Source organism: Varanus komodoensis, unplaced genomic scaffold, assembly GCF_004798865.1.
Source record: "Varanus komodoensis strain SLA01 unplaced genomic scaffold, ASM479886v1 scaffold643, whole genome shotgun sequence".
NCBI lineage: Eukaryota > Metazoa > Chordata > Lepidosauria > Squamata > Varanidae > Varanus > Varanus komodoensis.
Window position 1 is genome coordinate 5,278 of NW_025336277.1, and position 11,576 is coordinate 16,853.

General features: G+C 56.7%; 1 pseudogene; it reads right to left on the bottom strand.

Annotated features, from left to right (window-relative positions):
* Positions 1-3,913: 3,913 nt before the first annotated feature.
* LOC123033659 lies at positions 3,914-8,650 on the bottom strand (annotated as a pseudogene).
* Positions 8,651-11,576: the final 2,926 nt, after the last annotated feature.

Genomic DNA, 11,576 nt, shown 5'->3' on the forward strand with positions numbered 1-11,576 from the left:
TCCTCTTTGAGACGCTGTCCCTCCGAGCAGGCTTCCATTTCTGCCCATACCGAGTGCGTTACGACGATCGGAGGTCCACCCGAAGGTCAGGATTTCCCAGCCAGACCCTGACAGAGATGCAAAAGATGCCCGGAAAACAGGGCGAAGCGCGCGCACCTAGTCGTATTTGAGAAGATCTACAACGCGCAGGCCTCCGTTTCCGCCCGTTCCGAGCACGTTCCGATGGTCGGAGGCTGGCCCGGAGGCCGCGATTTCCCAGCGCCACGCTGACAGTGGGGCAAATGTTGCCCCGAAAACAGGGTGACTCGCGTCCACCTAGTCCTCTTGGAGGCGCTGCCCCTTGGCGCAGGCCTCTGTTTCCACCCATTCCGTGTGCGTTCCGACAGTCGGAGGCCCGCCAGGAGGCCGTGATTTCCTGGCCCCACCCTGACAGAGGCCCAAAGGTTTCCCCAAAATGACAGTGACGTGGAAACACCTAGTCCCTTTGAGACGCTGTCCCTCCGTGCAGGCCTATGTTTCAACCCATTCCGAGCGCGTTCCGACGGTCGGAGGCCCGCCCAGAGGCCGCGATTTCCTGGCCCCTCCCTGACAGAGGCCCAAAGGTTTCCTCAATAAGAGGGTGACGCGGACACACCTAGTCCCTTTTGAGACGCTGTCCCTCCGCGTAGAAATCCATTTCCACCCATTCTGTGCACGTTCCGACGGTCGGAGGCCCGCCCATAGGCCGTGATTTCCAGGCCCCACCCTGACAGAGGTCCAAAAGTTGCCCCGAAAAGAGGGTCACGCGGACATACATAGTCCTCTTAGAGACACTGTCCCTCGTGCAGGCCTCCGTTTCCGCCCATTCCAAGCACGTTTCGATGGTCGGAGGACCGCCCGGACGCCGCGATTTCCCGGCCCCACCCTGACAGAGGCCCAAAAGTTTCCCCAAAAAGAGGGTGACGCGGACACACCTAGTCCTCTTTGAGACGCTGTCCCTCGCGCAGGCCTCCGTTTCCACCCATTCCAAGCGCGTACCGACGGTCAGAGGACCGCCCGGAGGCCACGATTTCCCGGCCCCACCCTGACAGAGGGACAAAAGTTGCCCTGAATAGAGGGTGAAGTGGACACACCTAGTCCCCTTTGAGACCCTGTCCCTCGCGCAGGCCTCCGTTTCCACCTGTTCCGAGCACGTTCCTACGGTCGGAGGCCCGCCCGGATCCGCCATTTCCCGGCCCCACCCTGACAGAGGGCCAAAAGTTGCCCCGAAAAGAGGGTGACACTTGTTGTGGAGCGATTTTACAGATGAGACCAGAGACTGGATGGAATTACCGAGAGATATATTTACCTGCCGGCAGGGATCATGCACTCATGAGAGTGTGGTACCGGGCACACGAATGCAGCTAATTTTATACTCTTTTACAGCTATTCAGGTGCATGAATGACAGCGGACAATGGGGAACCCCCTGAGTTACATTTGCACATTTTGCACCTTTCCCATGCTAAGGCAAGCAAGCGAGGTTACAAGTGCGTGACGCTGGCGGTTATGCTAGAGCGTGGTCTGCTTTGTTCTCATCCTTGCGTAGCGTGCACATTTGTTGCGCGTTCCTGTTCTTGTTCACGCGAACAGGACACCCTGATCATGCTTTCTTTTACCCGTGACGAGGCATGCCCTGGCTGCATGTTTGATTATAAGGGGGGTTACCACATTCCCTACTGGTCTTCTTGGGGAATCGAATCATCGAGTCAGCGAGCCGCTAACGGATGCTGCTTTCAGCCCACACCCTGGCTCTGGTCTGAAGTGCCAGTATTTTCACAGCGTCAATGCGCTGCTTGACAAGGCGGGTAATCCAACGGAGCAGGATGGGGCCAAAAGTACAGAAAAATAACAACCCTAAAAAGGGTCCTGCAAGGGAAGAGAGCAGGCTTGTCAACCCGGGGGACCAATTGAAGAGGCGCTGATACCAGTTGGAACCCTCCTTGCGGCGCCTTTCCCGGTCCACCAGGCGGGTTTTGACTAAGTCTAGGCTGTTACGGATGATGCCTGAGTGATTTGCATAGAAGCAGCACTTCTCATCCAAGGCAGTACATAAGCCGCCTTGTTTTAGCAAAAGTAAATCTAATCCCCTCCTGTTTTGGAGGGCCACCTCGGCAAGGGAGTCAAGGGATTCCTCTAAAAATTTGATGGAGCCGTGAAGCTCTTGCAAGTCTTTATCGACTTGTTCAGAGAGGTGGAGTATGTCCTGGCTGCCTTTTATCAAAGCTCCAGCCCCGACAGCCGCGGAGCCTGCGATGCCCAGCCCAGTTAAAAGAGGAGCTAGGAGAGGTACAGCACACCGGACGCGTGAGTCCGGGGAATCAGCCGTGGCGGTCATCTCTCCGTTGGCGAGAAAAACCTTCGGGAGTACTATAGTCAGGATACAAAGATCCGGCTGGGGAGCTTGCGCAGCCGCAGGACTGCGGGGGGTTAGAAAAAGGGTGGAGGAAATGCACGGGGTGAGGCCGGATCAGCAAGCGAAAAGAGTCCCATTCGGGACTGCCAGGAGTTAGGGGCGGGCTGTGGGGGTGAGGAGCAAGGTAGCCTCACATCGTGGATACTTGCGGGGTCCACCGGGGCCCGTGACACAGGTTCCTTGACCTGAGAACTCTTCTAATGTTATAGAGGGGTGGAGGCCCCACGGGCAGGCGCTCCCACAATTTTCCGAGTAGGAGATATTAGCAAAGTTGGAAAAAGAGACATTCACTCCTACTCCATTATAAAAAGGTGGCTGGGGACTCAGGCATAACCAACATGTCTCGGTAATGTTTGGGTTGGTTCCGTTGAGGACTGCAAAAACTGCGCTCACTAATGCAACTGAGCGGCTGGATGACGGTTGACAAGCAGCCCGGGCTGGAGCACGATGTGTGTGAGGGTCAGGGATGCGGTGAGTGGGGGCAGGGGGCTCTATCTGAGGGTGAGGGGGGGCCTGGTTGGGTCCCACCGGACCCCAAGGTCGTGAGATAACCCGTTTCCGAATCGTGAGAAGTATGCCCGGATCAGGACCATACAGAATCAAGCGCAGGCCCCAGGTTTTACCTTTTACCCAAGAATCTTTTCCGCCTTGCTTGATCTTGAGGCTCAGGGAGTTTTGTCTGCCGGTCCCCGCCTGACCGGCCGGCACCCTTTTCACTGCGAGCCATGGATCCCTATTTTGGCCTTCCAACCAGGTAGCGAAAGTCTCGCAACCCCATCGGGCGCAGTAGAAGTTGGGCGCGTCACCGCAATCGGAGCTCCCATCCGATGGACAGCCATAATATTCCTTCTCCGACAGTCCCCTTTCCCAGATATCACTTCCGCATCCAAAACCCCAGATGCCTGGCTTGGCCCATCCGGGCGGAAGGAGTTGGCAGAGGTCTATGCGGAAGTCCGGGGAGGTATCGTGGGTGTGAGTCAGGACGGTCGCTACTGGCGGGGAGGTCTGCCAATCAGTCTGCAATGTCCATTCCATGGTGAGTGGCTGGTGTGGGTTTGGGAGGGGACAGCCTACTGGGCGGGCGAGAAGAATCAGGAGGGCTGCTGGGAAGAGGGGGGGAGACTCTTTTTAACTTGACTCGCAGAGGATCTCCGGTTTGGTGTACCGTCCATTGTTCCGAGAGGGCCGGCGAGGCAGGCTTTATCTGTGTTACGTGGAACCAGTGGGGTTTTTCTGCCAGTCTAACCGCCGTGGGAGTGGAGAGGATCACCTGGAAGGGTCCTAGCCACCGGGCACCTAGGGTGACAGGGTGAAAGTTCTTTAGCCAGACCCAATCTCCCGGGTTTACGTGTGGGGAAGGGTCAGGCGCGGGGTCCGGAGCCTTAGCAGTCCTGCCTTTGTTGGACTGAACCTGTCGGCGAATATCGTGCTGGATGCGATCGAGGGCCTGCAAGGACTCAAGCAAGTTGTGGTTAGACAACTCGGCGCGCATCTCCTCTGCCAGGCGGGGTAGCAGGGGAGGCGCTTGCCCGAACACGATTTCGAAGGGGGTGAAACCGTTCTTATAAGGGGAGCATCGCGTGCGTAGGAGGGCAAATGGAAGGAGGTCTGTCCAGGGGCCGCCAACTTAAAGAGTGTATTTTGTTAAGGTTTCCTTTAGCGTTCTATTCATCCTCTCTACCTGTCCTGAGCTCTGCGGCCTATACACACAATGCAGTTTCCAATCAATCCCCAGAGCTTTGGCTACCAATTTGGAAGTTTGGGCGATGAACGCTGGACCATTATCTGAACCTAGAGCTAGGGGTACCCCGAATCTTGGTAGAATTTGATGCAGGAGAGTCCGGGCCACAATCAGGGCTGTCCCTCCCTTCGTAGGGAACGCTTCCACCCACCCGGAATGGGTGTCGATGAAGACCAGTAAATAGTGGTACCTACCTCGGGTGGGTTTTACCTCAGTGAAGTCTATTTCCCAGTGTTCTCCTAGCTGGGATCCGCGATGGCGGACGCCCGGGGTGGTGGGAGGCTGGTTGGGGCCAGCGTTAACTCGCGCGCAGGAGGCGCACCCGGAGGTTATGGACTCGGCCAGAGCTGAAAGTCCGGGCAGGTAGAAATGAGGTCTAAATAGCTGACAGAGTCGGGCCGTTCCCAAGTGTGTGGCTCGATGGGTCTGTAGAAGAAGATCTCGTCCAAGTGCTTGGGGGAGAAAGATTCTTCCATCGGGGTGCTTCAGCCATCCCGTCTCAGTCTCAGAGCACCGCAATTCCTTGCCCCGCTCGATATCCTCCTTCGAGTAGGTTGGTCGGTCTGGGAGAGCCCGGGGCGGCATCTGAACCGGGAGAATTTCGAGGGGCCCTACTGGTCTCGGGGCGGCCTCCTTTGCGGTTCTATCAGCGAAGTTATTTCCCTCCGAGACCACCGAGCTGTCCCGTTGATGCCCAGGGCAATGGATTATAGCTATTCGTTCAGGCAGCCAGAGGGCTTCTAAGAGAGACATAATCTCGTTTGCATTCTTAATGTCCTTTCCTCCAGAGGTTAGCAGCCCTCGTTCCTTATACAATGCTCCATGGACATGAGCCGTGGCGAAAACGTATCGGCTGTCCGTATAAATGTTGAGAGCTTTTCCCTTCCCCCATCGGAGTGCCTGTGTCAGGGCGACAAGTTCTGCCTTTTGTGCTGACGTGCCATGCCCCAGAGCCTGTGCCCATATTACCTCAGAGCTGGTGACCACCGCTGCTCCCGCAAAGCGAATCCCATCCTTGACGAAACTGCTCCCGTCTGTAAACAAATTGAGGGCTGGCTGCCCTAGCGGGACGTCTGTCAGGTCTGGTCTGGTGCCGGTCAGGGTGTCGAGGATCTCAGCACAATCATGTGTGGGACTCTCATGTTGATTGTCTGGTCGTAGGGTCGCCGGATTAAGGACCGCTGCCCTGGAAAAAGTGACCCGCGGGGGGTCCAATAAAAGTACCTGGTATTGAGTCACTTGGGCATTGGAGATCCATCGATCCGGTGGACTTCGGAGGAGGGTTTCCACGGCGTGCGCCCCAATGACTTGGAGGTCCTGGCCCAGTGTCAGTTTCTTGGCCTCTTTCACCAGCACCGCTGTCGCGGCAATTGCTCTCATGCAAGTGGGCCACCCTGCCGCCATTGGGTCTAGTCGTTTTGACAAATGCGCAACCGGCCGCCTCCATGGGCCCAAGGTCTGGGTTAGAACTCCTTTTACTATACCTCGAGCCTCGGCCACAAAAAGTTCGAAGGTTTTCTTAAGATCGGGTAGGGCCAGACCGGGGGCCGTTGTAATAGCCTTTTTAAGATCCTGAAACGCCGATTTCTCAACCTCAGTCCACATTAGGGAGTCACCCTTTCCTCCCGTGCTGGTGTAGAGGGGTTTCGCTATCTCGGCAAAGCCGGGGATCCACAGCCGGCAGTACCCTACCGTGCCCAGGAATTCTCTGACTTGTCGTTTAGTAGTGGGCGTGGGAATGTTCTGGATTGCTCGGACTCGGCTGGCTGACAGTGTCCGCTTTCCCCCGCTAAGATCGTATCCCAAATAAGTCACCCTCTGACTGCAGATCTGTGCCTTCTTTATTGAAACCCGATATCCCATGGAGCCCAGGGCAGCCAGGAGGTCTCTAGTCGCCTGCAGGCACACAGGCGCGGACTCTGTAACCAAGAGCAAGTCATCCACATATTGCAAAAGGGTAACCTAGGAATGGTTTTCCCGAAAAGGGGAAAGGTCTCTACTTAGAGCTTCATCAAAGAGGGTAGGGGAGTTCTTAAACCCCTGCGGCAGCCTGGTCCACGTAAGTTGACCCGAGAACTCCTGGTCCAGATCCGTCCACTCAAAGGCAAAGAGAGGCTGGCTCACCGGGGCCAGCGGTATGCAAAAGAAGGCGTCTTTTAAGTCCAAGACTGAGTACCATTCCCGATCTGGTGGCAGCTGGCTGAGTAGTGTGTAAGGGTTTGGGACAGTTGGGTGGACAGTCTCTACCCGGGCGTTTACCTCACGTAAGTCCTGAACTGGCCGGTAGTCTTAGGTGCCGGGCTTTTTGACCGGTAACAACGGGGTGTTCCATGGCGACCTGCAGGGTACTAAAATTCCTGCTTCCAACAGCCTCTGTATATGCTTACGCATTCCTATCTTCGCCCTGGCTGGAATGGGGTATTGGGGTTTCCGGAATAGGGTAGCCAAACTACTGACCTGTACCACGACGGGTGGCTGATGAGCCGCCAGACCAGGAGGGTTGTTTTCGGCCCATACTCCTGGAACTTCTTTTTGGAGTTCTTTTAAAGCATCAGAAGGGCTTTCTGGCGCCTGACTTTCGAAGAAGAGATACTCGTCTTGCAAGGATACAGTGAGCAGAAGGGCAGCAGGCTGCGGAGACCCTAGGCTGAGGTGGGCGCCGTCCTCTTGGAATGACACTGAGGCCCGCAGTTTCCTTAAGAGGTCTCGCCCCAGGAGGGGGAAGGGGCATTTGGGGATCACCAAGAATGAATGAGTTATAGTCCCTTTTCCCAAATCAGTCACTCGAGCTGAAGTCCAAGGGTACGCCCTGGGTCGTCCCGTTGCCCCTATGGTCTGAGTCTTTTCTTCAGTAAGACGGCCAACCCCCTCCCGGAGAACCGAGTGGGCTGCCCCGGTATCTACCAGGAAGGTAGTCGGGCGGCCCCCCACAGTTAAGGTTACCAAGGGCTCCTGGGGGCCTAAATTGAAAGAGCCCTGGCCCCTTCAGTCTTCCTCAAGGGTGAGGAGACTCTTTTATTTTTGGTTCATTTTCTTCTTGCGGGGACACTCACTTTTCCAGGGGCCCCTCTCCTTGCAGTAGGCGCATTGATCTTTTTCTAGGCGGGGGCGACCCCCCTTCCGAGGAGCCCCCCGATTCCTATCGCTAGTTTCCTGCATGGTTGCCAAGACGACTTTGGTTAATTTCTTCGTGCCTGCAACTTCTGGATCCTCACGATTATTAAAAACCTTCTGAGCTATCTCAACTAGTTCACTGAGATTTTTCCCTTCGAACCCGTCTAGCTTTTGAACCGTTTTCCTAATGTCTGGTGCCGATTGTGTAACAAAGGCTATGTTAATTGCCCGCGCGTTTTCAGGTGCTCGTGGGTCTATAGGTGTGTATTGCCTCTATGCCTCAAGTAGGCGTTCCAAGAAAGCTGCGGGGGATTCCCGGGGGCTCTGAACTGTCTCACTTACTTTAGACAAATTAGTCGGTTTCCGCGCTGCGCCGCGGAGGCCCTGGAGAAGTTGGCGGTACCGGGTCAGAGCTCCCTCCCCAGCAACCGTATTCGGATCACAGTTGGGTCGTTGGGCTGGGAGGCTCGTTTCCAGAATAACCGGGTCAGTGGTGGGTTGACCACCTGTGCCAAAAATCTGCTTCCGAGCCTCGAGGTGAATCCGATCGCGCTCCTCGGAAATAAAAAGAACCTGCAAGAGCTGCTGGCAGTCGTCCCAAGTAGGGCGGTGGGTGTGAAAAATCGTCTCTAACAACGAGATTAAACCTTGAGGTTTTTCAGAGAAAGGAGGATTCTGTAGCTTCCAGTTATACAGGTCACTTGTGGAGAAAGGGACATAAACCATGAACGGGCGGCCAGTCCCCTGCGTGGGGGCAAGCTCCCGGAGGGGCAATAGAGTGGCGGGCTCAGGGCCGGGATCGGAGGAGGCCAACGACACCCGTCTGTCCCCGTGGCCAGAGGATGGCAAGGGCAGAGTAGACTTCGGAGGGACAGATGGGCGGAGGCCATACGGAAGTCCACTCCGCGTATGGGCCGGGCTGGGGGTAGTGTGGGGTGGGCTCCCGGAAGCCTGGGAACTCGGGGCATAGGGAGGTGGTTGTGTCCAAGTGTCCAGGGTATCTTCCGGCCCCGTCTGATCATCCGTGAGGATGCGGGGTTTCGTGGATGGGGTGAGGGGCCACCTGACGCAGGATTCTCCTCCCTTTTTCACCGTAAGGAGAGAAGAGCATGTGGATCCTGGGAGTTTCCGTTGACATCGTTTAATGTAACCGGGTTTCGCCTTGGCGATGTCCAGCCACGTTTCTATATATGGAATCTGATCTGGGTGTCCGGGACTCCCAAGGATCACAGCCTCGACATTCCTAATCAAGATCAAATCAAAAGAGCCCACTGCGGGCCATCCTACGTCAAAAGTGGTCCACTCTAATTCACAAAGGGTCCGGAGGGTTCCTGGCTTGAAGGGGACCCCGAATCCTGAAGCCCTTTTAAAGAAATCAGAAAAGTTATTCAGAAGACATTGCAGGGGGGTGGTCGGGACGGACTGGCCCTGCCCCATTTTCCAGTCCTGAGGAAAAAGATTACTCAAGTGACAGACCAATAGAGCAGACGACAAAACATCAACAAGACAGACAATACAGACAATAGACGGCAACAAGACAGACAAGATGGACGATCTAAACAGATGCACAACCTAAACAGGAACTGAGGCCGGAAGCGACGTCTCGCCCCCGACCGGAAAGTAGCTTTTGCGCTGCGTCCAGCAGGCTTTTCTTTCCAATACGGGATCTGCAGATATTCAGAACAGATGGCGGGTAACCACCGTGCGCACTTACCGGTAATTTCTCTCTCGGCCAGTCAGATGTCCCACCGACCCGGGGTAGAGGCACAAGATGCTCGTTCCCGGTGTCGGGGAGGCAAGACCGGTGGTCTCTTATCTCACTGGGGCCTCCAAATGTTGTGGAGCGATTTTACAGACGAGACCAGAGACTGGTTGGAATTACCGAGAGATTTATTTACCTGCCGGCAGGGACCATGCACTCGTGAGAGTATGGTACCGGGCACACGAATGCAGCTCATTTTATACTCTTTTATAGCTATGCAGGTGCATGAATGACAGCGGACAATGGGGAACCCCACTGAGTTACATTTGCACATTTTGCACCTTTCCCATGCTAAGGCAAGCAAGCAAGGTTACAAGGGCGTGACGCTGGCGGTTATGATTGAGCGTGGTCTGCTTTGTTCTCATCCTTGCGTTGCATGCACATTCGCTGCGGGTTCCTGTTCTTGTTCACGCGAACAGGATACCCTGATCATGCTTTCTTTTACTTGTGACGAGGCATGCCCTGGCTGCATGTTTGATTATAAGGGGGGTTACACGGACACACCTAGTCCTCTTTGAGGAGGCCCGCCCGGTGGCTGTGATTTCCCGGCCCCAGCCTGACAGAGGGGCAAAAGTTGCCCCAAAAAGGAGCCATGCACGCCCACTTACTCCTCATTGAGACGCTGTCCCTCCACGCAGTCCTCCGTTTCTGCCTGTTCTCAGTGCGTTCCGATGGTTGGAGGCCCTCCCGGAGGCCACAATTTCCCGGGCCCACTCTGACAGAGGGCTTAAGTTTCTCCGAAAAGAGGAACACGCGGACACACATATTCCTCTTTGAGACGCTGTCGCTCCACTCAGGCCTCCGTTTCCACCCGTTCCGAGCGCGTTCTGACAGTCAGAGGCCCGACCAGAGGCCGCGATTTCCCGGCCCACCATGACAGAGGGGCAAAAGTTGCCCCGAAAAGAGGGTGACCCAGAGACACCTAGTCCTCTTTGAGACGCGGTCCCTCCGCGCAGAAATCCGTTTCCACCCATTCTGTGCGCATTCCGATGGTCAGAGGCCGACCCAGAAGACGCGATTTCCCGGCCGCACCCTGACAGAGGTCCAAATGTTGCCCCGAAAAGAGGAAAACGCAGACACACATAGTCCTCTTTGAGACGCTGTCCCTCGCACAGGCCTCCATTTCTGCCCGTTCCGAGCACGTTCTGATGGTCGGAGGCCCGCGCGGAGGCCACGATTTCCGGGCCCCACCCTGACAGAGGCCCAAAACTTTCCCAAAAAGAGGGTGACGGGGACACACCCAGTCCCCTTTGAGACGCTGTCCCTCCGCGCAGGCCTCTGTTTCTGCCCATTCCGAGCACGTTCCGATGGTCGGAGGAGCGCCCGGAGGTCGCGGATTCCCGGCCCACCCTGACAGAGTGCCAAAAGTTGCCCCGAAAAGAGGGTGACGCGGACACACCTAGTCCTCTTTGAGACGCTGTTCCTCGCGCAGGCCTCTGTTTCCGCCCGTTCCGAGGAAGTTCCGACGGTCGGAGGCCCGCCCGGGGACCGCGATTTCCCGGCCCCACCCTGACAGTGGGACCAAAGTTGCCCCAAAATCAGGGGGATGCGCGCGCACCTAGTCCTCTTGGAGACGTTGTCCCTCCGTGCAGGCCTCCGTTTCCGCTTGTTCTGAGCGCGTTCCGACGGTCGGACGTCCGCCCGGAGGCAGCGATTTCCAGGCACCACTCTGACAGAGGGGCAAAATTCTCCCGAAAAGAGGGTTAGGCAGACACACCTAGTCCCCTTTGAGACGCTGTTCCTCCATGCAGGAATCCGTTTCCACCCGTTCCGAGTGCGTTCCGACGGTCGGATGCCTGCCCAGAGGCCGCTATTTCCCGGCTCCACCCTGACAGAGAGGCAAAAGTTGCCCCGAAAGGAGGGTGACGCGGACACACCTAGTCCACTTTGAGATGCTGTCCCTCCGCGCAGGCCTCCGCTTCCGCCCATTCCGAGCGCGTTCCGACAGTCGCAGGCCACCCGGAGGCCGAGATTTCCCGGCCCCATGCTTACAGGCGGGCAAAAGTTGCCCTGAAAAGAAGGTGACGCGCGTCCACCTAGTCCTCTTGCAGACGCTGTACCTCCCCGCAGGCCTCCGCTTCCACCCATTCCGAGCGCGTTCCGACGGTCGGAGTCCCGTACGGAGGTCACGATTTTCTTGGCCCCATGCTGACAGAGGGGCAAATGATGGCCCGAAAACAGGGGGACACGAGAACCTAGTCCTCTTGGAGACGCTCTCCCTCCACACAGGCCTCCATTTCCGCCCGTTCCGAGCATGTTCTTGTGGTAGGAGGCCTGCTCGGAGGCCGGGATTTCCCAGCCCCACGCTGACAGAGGGGCAACAGTTGGCCCGAAAACAGGGGGACACGCGCATCTAGTCCTCTTGGAGACGCTGTCCCTCCGCGCAGGCCTCCGTTTCCACCCGTTCCGAGCGCGTTCCGACGGTCGGAGGACCGCCCGGAGGCTGCGATTTCCCGGCCTCACCCTGACAGAGGGTCAAAAGTTTCCCCGAAAAGAGGGTGACGTGGACACACCTAGTCCCCTTTGA